Consider the following 9,519-nt stretch of genomic DNA (forward strand, 5'->3'; position numbering starts at 1 on the left):
CAGTGGTGCAGGAGCTGTGCGGAGGCAGCAGGCAGCCGGAGCAGCTTTCAACAGGGGCAGCAGCTGCTGGCCACGGGGGCCGTGCGGGCAGCAGGAGCGGAGGCTGGCACAGAGACAGTGTTCTGGGCCTCACCCCTTCCTGAGTGCTCAGCTACACGGAGAGCCCAGTTTTCTGGACTGTGCCTTTCCATAGATGAAGGCTGCGGTCTCCCCGATGGCTGCAGCTGCCAGCTGGCTTCTCTGCCTCAGATCCTGAGGTGGGGTCCTGGCGTTGCCTGCGGATTTTACAGTAAGCCGTGAAATCGGATCAAAAGCTCTGTGTTGGAGCAGTGCTGGAGCAGGGAGCAGTGTGGGTCCGCTGGTCCCACACTGGACTAGGCTATGACATGGTGTTTCTTCATGTCGCACTGCCTCTTGCCCTGTGCACCATCGTACCTCTGGGGTCCCCTGGGGTCTGCTGGAGGTGTCCCCCTGGAGAGGCCCCCACCAGAGTCTCTCACCCTCCAGCAGGGGAAAAGCACATTTAAGTCTTGGTCTCACCCAGGCCTCAGAGCTCGGTCCTCCTGTCCCTGGAGGCCAGCACTAACCCCTGGCTGACCAAAATGCCCAGAGGTAGGGGCTGCCACTGCACATCAGGGACCACCATGGGATGGCAGGAGCTACCAGGACATCAGGGGTAGCTGTGAGTAGCAAGGGGCATCTGGGCAGCCCAGGAAGAGCAGCAGGAGGAGGAATGCAGACAGAGTGTGCTGGTGGCACCCAGACAGTGAGTTGTCCAGACCCCAGTCACTGACGGCAGTCCTAACAAACCCAGACACAGATGTCCCTAATACACCCTGACACAGATGTATTGGTGTTCACGTGCTGGGCACCCCTTGGACAAATATCTGACATTTGTGGGCACATGGGCACAAGGGTGTGAGTGAGTTTTGTGTTACAAAAATTAACTCCTCCTGAGTTTTGGGTTGAACCTGGCTGTGCTGCTCCTACATATTGCAACACTGTTATTTCCTTCAATGCTACAGTCAGCCCTGGGTGCTGGTCTGATCCTGCTGCTGCTGCTCAGCCTCCCTCTGCTCTTTTGGGTACACAGTGCCCAGGAAAAGAAAACCTGCCAAGATGTGAAAAGCAACCAACAGGAAAACCACAGCTTCTCCTGCCTCTGCAGCAAGTCTTCTTTGCAAATCAAAGAAGCCTCCACTTTGAATGAGTTTCCAAGGTAGCCACAGTGCCTAGTAAGGACTTCATGGTTGCAAGAAACCCAAACCTCCTGTGTTTGCACCCAACCTGTCTGAGAGCAGTATGTGGTGTATGGGGGTTTGGACATCCATCTTCCTGCAGGTCATGCCCAGCATGGCATGCACGCAGCTGCCTCTGGCAGGGCTCAAGGAGGAATGTCCCTCCAAGCAGCAATCTCGGTTTGGGAGGACAAGCCAACATCCAGACAAATCTGCCCTCACTTCACCAGCCATGCTGAAACACAGCCGAGATGTGCCACCTGTGTCTGCAGCAAGAGAGGCCTTGTACCACAAAGAAGAGCTGCAAGGGAAAATCAGAAGGGGAGGGGACACCCACAGCAGTGAGCTGTGGTCCTGCTGGGGAACTGAAGCCATCACAGTGATCAAAAATATATATTCTTAATTCTTAATTCTTAATTGAAGAGCTGAGAATGAAGTAAAGAGAGTGAAGATCAGAGCACAGTGTGAGAGAGATGCCATGAACAGCCAGGACAGGACAGGATGGGTGGTGCAGCACCAGGAGCGTCGGATTAAACGCCTTGCCTAGTCTTCAGTTGATGGCCATGCTTAAGCTCATCTTTCTTTTGTTGCCCTCTCTCTTGTCTGTCTCTCTTGCTGCACCAACCCGAGGAACCAAGCTCTGCTGCCAGCATCACCAGACAGACACAGAGATGATCTTCTGCCCCTAGCGAATGCTTAACTTAACCTGCTATGAACTGAGAGCCGAATCTGGCCTCTGAGCATCTGGTTCCCCTTTGTGTGAGGCCTATTTGAATACATGCCTTGGTTTCCACTTTTGGCACCACAGCTGTGTGCCCGTCCGGCTCTTCAGAGCTGGTGGCTGGCCACCCACACACCCCATGCTCAGTTACCAGCTCTCTTCAGCACCTTTTGCACACCCTGGAGCTGCTACTCCACGTAGAATAGAGGAGACATCTGCCGAGGCACACGTTTCTTCCCATTGCCCCACATTTTTCTAAAGCTGCATAGACAAAGTGCTGCGAGGATCAGGCTTGTCCATGAGTCATGCCCAGCAGAGGACAGGGGGCCTGGATAATAAGCCTCAGCCAGGTCATGGTAAACAGGACGTAATCCACCCCGCGTGACTCCTCCTGTCCAACCCGGACCTTGGTCTTTGCCTCCTTGGCTCAACCACCCATTCTGTGGTGTTATTTTTGTGGCACCTTAAAGACACACTTCTTTCTCCAAGCATACAAGAAAAAATAAGCCAAAGTGTCTCAGGAAGAGATAAATTAAAGATGTATTTGCAGGACTTCTGGCAACGGTTTCATCTCACACCTCTAGGATCCAGTCTCAGCCCCAAAGAAGAGCAGGACTCAGGGTCTCCAGCTCTGATCCCATTTCCAGTGGTTCAGATCTCTGAGGTAGCACAGAATAACTGGGCTTGGAGCCAGCATCTGGCCTGAGGTCCTGACGCCAAAACCCACTCTGATGAAACATCCTGAACATTCAACATCACGCATCGGACCCCAATTGTCGTCATGGGACTGTTTGTATTGCTGCCCGCAGTGCAACAGGAGCAGGGGTTACAAAACATCTCATGTGAAGGGAAGGGTCAGGGCCAAGCCTGGAAGGGAAGCAGTGGGAAGAGGAAGATGTAATAAGGCCTGGATTGTCCCCACCCACCCCCACTACCTGTTTTTCCTTCTGTACAAGTGAAATTAAGAATTAAGAATATATATTTTTGATCACCGTGATGGCTTCAGTTCCCCAGCAGGACCACAGCTCACTGCTGTGGGTGTCCCCTCCCCTTCTGATTTTCCTTGCAGCTGAGCACAGCCCAGAGGGTCAAATTTGGCCACATGGTTGCAGATCCAGTGACCATGAAGCACTGGGTGAAATGTCGGAATCTTTCTTTCTGGCTTTATTTCATCCTCCCATCCCTGGTGGGGCTCATTCACACTGACTCAGTTCAATGGGAACAGAGGTCTCTTGGGGTGGCTCTACTCCTGAGACAAAGCTGAGGAGAGGAAACACAGTGAGTTTGGGAGCCAGCCTGTGGTGTGATTTTACACCAAAGGAGGGGGGCTTGCAGCCTCACGGGTTTGGTCCAAGTTCTTAACCCATAAGCAGAAGTGGTTGCATCCCCAAAGGGGTTTCACAGGGCAGGTGGTTCTCACCTGAGCTGTCAGCTTTGATGCTCTCATTGGAGATCAGTGATTTGCTGAGGACAGCTTTTACTTTCCAGCCCTCTCCAATCCTTGGTTCTTGCCAGCAAGGACTGGTGTCCTGTGCTCCCCAACCCTGCAGTTTTGGACTTTGGCAAGAGACCCACCACAAGGTCATTTGACTCAGCTTCAGATGAGCAAGGCACTTTGTCTTCCAGTCAGCCTCAAAGCAGGTTTTAGAGAAACCTGTGTCTAGTTACTCCGAATCTGATCTAAACGTAGCTTACATGAATTCAGCCCGCTGTGATGGGAGGAAGGTACGTAGCTGATACACAGATATAAAAACCGATGTAACCAGACTTCCACTGAGATTTCACTCACATGGTTTTGTGCTGCTTTAACTGTACCAGCTCGTAACCACACATTTTGGGTACAGTCAGACAAATCTTCATGAATTTTTATGGCAGCAGTCTGGATGAGCACCGTGTCCCACCCATCCTCCTCTGACAGCGTGTGAAAGCCCGCAGGAGTCCAGCCTGCTAATGCCCAACCCTGTTTTTGTCTCTTCACGTGGGAACCTTGACAGAGAGCTGCAGAAGCCTGGTGTTGTGGTGTTTTCTTCAAGGTGTGCCGTTATTTTTGCCTGGCTGTCCGTAGCAGAAGTAAACCCGTGGCTGTTCTATTTACAGGACTTTCTTGGGCCTGCTTGCTCTCTGCCTCAGCTACATCAGGGTTGAGAAGTCTGCTTTCACCAGGAGAGTTCCCTCCAGAAACAAAGGCTCAAAGCTTTCTCAGCCCTGCAGTGGAAATACACTCAAACCTTTGACAAACATGTTTTCTCCAAAGTGTTCCTTCACCATTTGAGGCAGAAAGATATATATATATATATATATAAAAAAAAAAAAAAAAAGAAGAAGAAAGAAAAAAAAACCTGCAAAGAGGAAAACCACTTCCCATCCGTATTAGTCATCTTTCATTTGGCAGGTATCAGAACATCTCAGCACTGAGATGCAGAGCACTTCAGGAAAAGCAGAAGAGTCAAACCTGATGTGTGTTGTGAAGGCAGGCAGAATTTTCCCCTTTCTTTTTTACCTGTATTTTAATTTCTGAACTTTCTTACATAATATAAAGATGCGTATGCAGGCCAAGGTGCAAGCAGTGTTATTTTTTCCCTCTGTAATTATTAAAACAGAAATAGACACAGCTCTTTCAGCACAAAAGAGCAAAATCATACCCTTTGTTGCCCAGATGCTTACAGTAACAGTCTTATAAAATCCTAGATGAAGAATTGAAAAAAAAAACAACCTACAATACAAATAGTGTTTTAATGTTTGGTGTGGGATTTTTTTTTTTTTTTTCATTACAAATTGAGATCTGATATCCATGATTTGTACCCATGGGATCACAGAAGAGAGGACTTGAGCAGTTCTTCTGATCTCTCTCCCACTTTAACTCCATTTAACTCCAGCAGTGTTATTTACCTATGTTATAGGTTTCACAGCTCCCAGTACACTGTCCTTATGTGGTAGAACCAGCATCACTGACTGCAGCTCTGACAAATTCATTTTATCTCTTTTTGCCAGTTTTTGCATGCTTCCATCACCCGCCTCACAGAGATAATGAAGAACAACCCTCCTTAGTGCTTATGAGCAATGCTGGTGTACCCAGCTGGAAGCCAAGGCAGTGCAAAGTATTGTGGCATCTTTGAGAAAGGGAACATAGAAACCTAAATATCTCACCACCATACTGAGTGGTTTTTATCAGATAAGGTGTGGAAGTACGAAGCGATGAAAGACAGGGACTCCTGATGGCTCTTGAACAGAAGGCCTTTATTGCCATTTTTCACCACTATATATACTTTCCCTGTAGCCCCATGTGCTTTCCATGCACCCAAATCTGTCATGCAGTTGGTTAGAGATCCTCAGACATGTGTCTTGAGCCAGCCAGCAATTGGCCACTGCCCAAAGCTCATCCTTAACACTGCAGCCAAGTTAATTTATCTCGACCTAGCTCAAGTTTTTGTTTCTACCACTTATTTCCTCGTTATCTCTAATTCAGGCACGTGTGAAACAGCGCGAAGCCACCTGCGAATTCCATTCCCACAATTCCCCCATTTTTACTTTCAACCAACCAAAGGATTGTAAAGTAGCGTGCCTACTAGAATCTACATCAGTCAACAAGCCACTAAGTGCTAGGGATGTTGCTTTGCAGCGATGCTGCATCTCACTCGCACAGCACAATCACACAGTCACACAAAGAGGCCTCTTGCACTTCTGATTTATACCACAAGAAAATATCACTTAAAATAATTTATCCACAACTTCAGGACGTCCTTGTCTACTCCTGCGGTGAGCGGCTGAGAGTGGACACCCCTCCTAGGGAAATGCTCTGGGTGCACCTAGGGGCGTCCACTCCACAGTCGATCCCACAGCCGAGCAGAGCGGCTCCTGGTGCAAGGAACAATGCTATTACAGTTTTGTATAATTACACGAAAGAGATGCATCGCAATAAGGAGCAACTGTGGCGTTGACGATTTGTTTCATGGTTTGGTTTTTGACCATGTAATTGAACCTTACACATGCTGTTGCTGTTACACTTCCCAGGATATCTAATTCCTGTGGCTCTAGGGGCGCTTGCGGTAAGTAGACAGTCCAATCTTTGTTATCTGCCAGGTTCCCCACCAGACATGTCGTAAAGGGGTCGTTAGCACTAGCCAGGGACAGGCACATCGTTTCTTGTCCCATCATGTTGGCGAGGTCACCCAGATGTTGCGGCATGGTTGAATGGAGATCCAGGGCTGGCAATAACCAATGACAGCGGTGATTGTGAGGAGGAGGACAACCATGGCCTTACTCACCTTGCTGGTACCCATCTTGGTCCGTGACCTGTGGAGGCACAAGCATACCCTCGACCCCAAGTTATTAGAGGCTGGGGTCCCTCCCAAAGACCTGTATTTATTTATTTATTTTGCCATTACGAAGGCCTGCTCTGATTGTGGCACCTGTGACAGCACAGAATTCATATTTTTGTAATGTTTTACTATGGGTGGTACCTCTTTGTTAGGAAAGGGTAATGATAGGTGATTCACTAGGTAAAGTGCCTTTCCCAACCTGTTCTGTGGTGTTTCCTGGGTGTCTCCCCCTTTATGTTTACTTAGAAGTGTTTTCAAGGTGCGATGTGTGCGTTCAACAATGTCTTGACCCTTGGGGGAATGAGGAATGCCTGTGATGTGTTGGATACCCCAAGTTCAAAAGAGGGTTTAAAGGGAGTGACTACCATAGGTGGGGTGATTGTCAGTTTTTATTTCCTTTGGGATGCCTACTGCTGCGAAAGTGACACGGAAGTGAGCCTGGACATGGCGACTAGTTTCACCGACCGCAGCTGTCACCCAAATAGCATGAGAGAAAGTATCTACCAATACGTGAACATACTTCAAGCGACCAAACACTGTAATATGTGTTACGTCAGTCTGCCGTAACTATAGGGACCATAGATCTCTGGGGTTTACTGTTAAAGACGGGGTTGAAACATGTTGTTGACAGTGAGGACATGTTTGGACAATCAATTTACCATCAGTGATTGATATAACAAATTGTTCTGCCAAGACTTCGGTGGATTGATGGAAAAAGGCATGGGATAACCGTGCTTGCTCCAGCACCTTTGGTACAGGGGCAGTCAGGGTCATATTAGTTAGCTGGTCGGTGCGTGCATTGCCCTCTTCAAAAATACTGGGTGACATGGTGTGGCTCTGCATGTGAATAATACAATGTGAGTGCACTCGCTGCTCTACCAAAAATAACAGCTCTTTAAATTTTAGAAACAAGTTTTACTTTGGGACATGTCTCAAATGTGCCCTCAATGCGCTGAGCGACACCTACAGCATATTGTGAGTCAGATACAATATTCAAAGGTACCATTTTTTGCTGATTTTTTTTTCCTTTTTTTTTTCTTTTTAATTTTTTCTTTTTTTTTTTTTTTCTCTCTCTTTTTTTGTTTGTTTGTTTTCTGGCTGCAAGGAGCCCATGTCCTCGATCACTGCACTGATTCTTCGCAAATCATGCCGTAATCTCCATTTCCCACTCTTCTTCTTGATGATAGACATCGGTGAATTCCCCAGGGTGTTTGTTGGAACAGTATGTCCTTGTTGGAGTTGTTCTTGAACCAACTCCTGCAGACTACTGCTTGTAAAGAATAAATTGAGCAATTCTAGTTCCCTTTGGTATTGACAATGGTGGAGACGGTGTCCAAGCCATAGCTTGGATTTTTCCATTATTATCATCATCAATTATCCCTGGCAAAACAATCTGGTCAAAGTTGTACTTGATCCTAGCAGTAATATGCTGCAGTCATTCCCAATTGGTCCTTTGACATTCAATGGAGTTTTATGAATATGACTACCCCACAATGTGGCATTTGTTACTTTGGAGACATCCACTCTGGTATTCCCTCTGGTTCTTGCTGAGAGGGTGTCTACGGTGGTAACTGTGGCAGCAGGGCTGCAGCATGGAACCCTGCTCCACTGTGGTACTCCATGGGCTGCAGGAGGACATCCTGCTTCGCCATGGTCCTCACCACAGACTACAGGGGACTTCTGCTCCAGTGCCTTGGGCACCTCTCCGCTTCCTCCTTCACTGACCTTGGCACCTGCAAGGCTGTTCCTCACTCCTCTCACTCTCCTAGCTGCTGTGTGGTGCAGCATTTTTCATTCTCTTTCTTACATCTGCTCTCACAGAGGTGCAAACAATATCACTTATTGGCTCAGCTCTGGTCAGCACTGGAGCCCTTACCTACCATGGGGCAGCTTCTAGATCCTTCTCACAGAAGCCATCCCTATGGTCCCCTGCTACCAAAAGCTTGCCACATAAACCCACTACATTCCACCACTCACCTCTGTGAAAAGCATATTTAAGAGTAATCACAATATACTCTTACTTTACAATTATCACAATCTTCACAAACTTCACTTACATCAAAAAAATTCCCCACATCAAAATAAACATAACATCATCACAACACTGACAATTTACACACACGCCACCCCTCGTCCCTTCACCACACTAATATGAAACATATTCCTCACCGTTGATGCTTTCTTAAATTCTTCACAACTATTACATTCATAAAATAAATAATAAAAAAATCCAGTCCATGTTTTGCCCGTTACTTCTCTCAGCTACCATCCTTATCTCAAATTCCTTGAGCCCCACATTGGGTGAGTAAAAAACAGTAAGTTATCACGGATTTGGGGTAGGAGGTTTGAAGAAACCAATCTTCCGGCAGTATGAGACAATAAATGGCACAGAAACTATAGTAATGCTGATTCGTACTAGAGCAAACAATTTGTGAATAGCATATGCCAACAGAAATGTGCTTGTACCAGCAGCCCTTTTAGATTTCAACAATTTATGGTTTAGTGGAGGACTTGATAGTGTTAGGTCAGAGGTTGGACTAGGTGATCTTGGATGTCTCTTCCAACCTAGATGATTCTGTCATTCTATGACTGACTGAAACGCAGTTTGAAGAGAACTGCAGTCATATCCACACCACTTGACACAGCCAGGTAGAAGATTCCTAGAGACACTGATGAAATTCCAACGCGGAATGAAACCCCTACAGCACCACATTCTTTGAAAACTTTTTTCAGCTGCTAGCATTTATTGAGTTTCTTGCTTTCACTGCTGAGATCTGTGGCTGCCTTTTCAGGGGATCCACCCACAGCTCCAGCAGAGGGGCCGGCGGGCTGAGGGGAGGCTGGCCCCGAGTAGGGAGGGAAGGGTGCCCAGCAGGGGAGGCGGGAGGTGGCCTCGGGTGCTGGTGGCTGCCATGGGTTGGGGTATTTTCTCTGCCTCTGTTCCCAAGTCTATCAAGTTTGCTTCCTCTGGCAGTACACAGTCACCGGTTTTTATTTCACCGACCTGCATAGCCTGAGCGTCCACTGTCTGTACCCTTTTTTCCGCTTGCCATGATCTCAGTGTCTCGGTCGCTAAGCGCCAGGTCGTCATCACCTCAGCAGCTGTTGTACCTCCCCGTGAGGCAGCGTCCCAAAGAGTTGTCCCAGCATTTTCCCAAGTTTTTTAATCAAACACTGGTGAAACTGTTGACGGGGCCCCATTCTTTTGTAAGAACTTTGGCAATAGTTTCACTTTATGTGG

The sequence above is a fragment of the Oxyura jamaicensis genome, chromosome 2 (assembly GCF_011077185.1).
Source record: "Oxyura jamaicensis isolate SHBP4307 breed ruddy duck chromosome 2, BPBGC_Ojam_1.0, whole genome shotgun sequence".
NCBI classification, from domain to species: Eukaryota; Metazoa; Chordata; class Aves; order Anseriformes; family Anatidae; genus Oxyura; species Oxyura jamaicensis.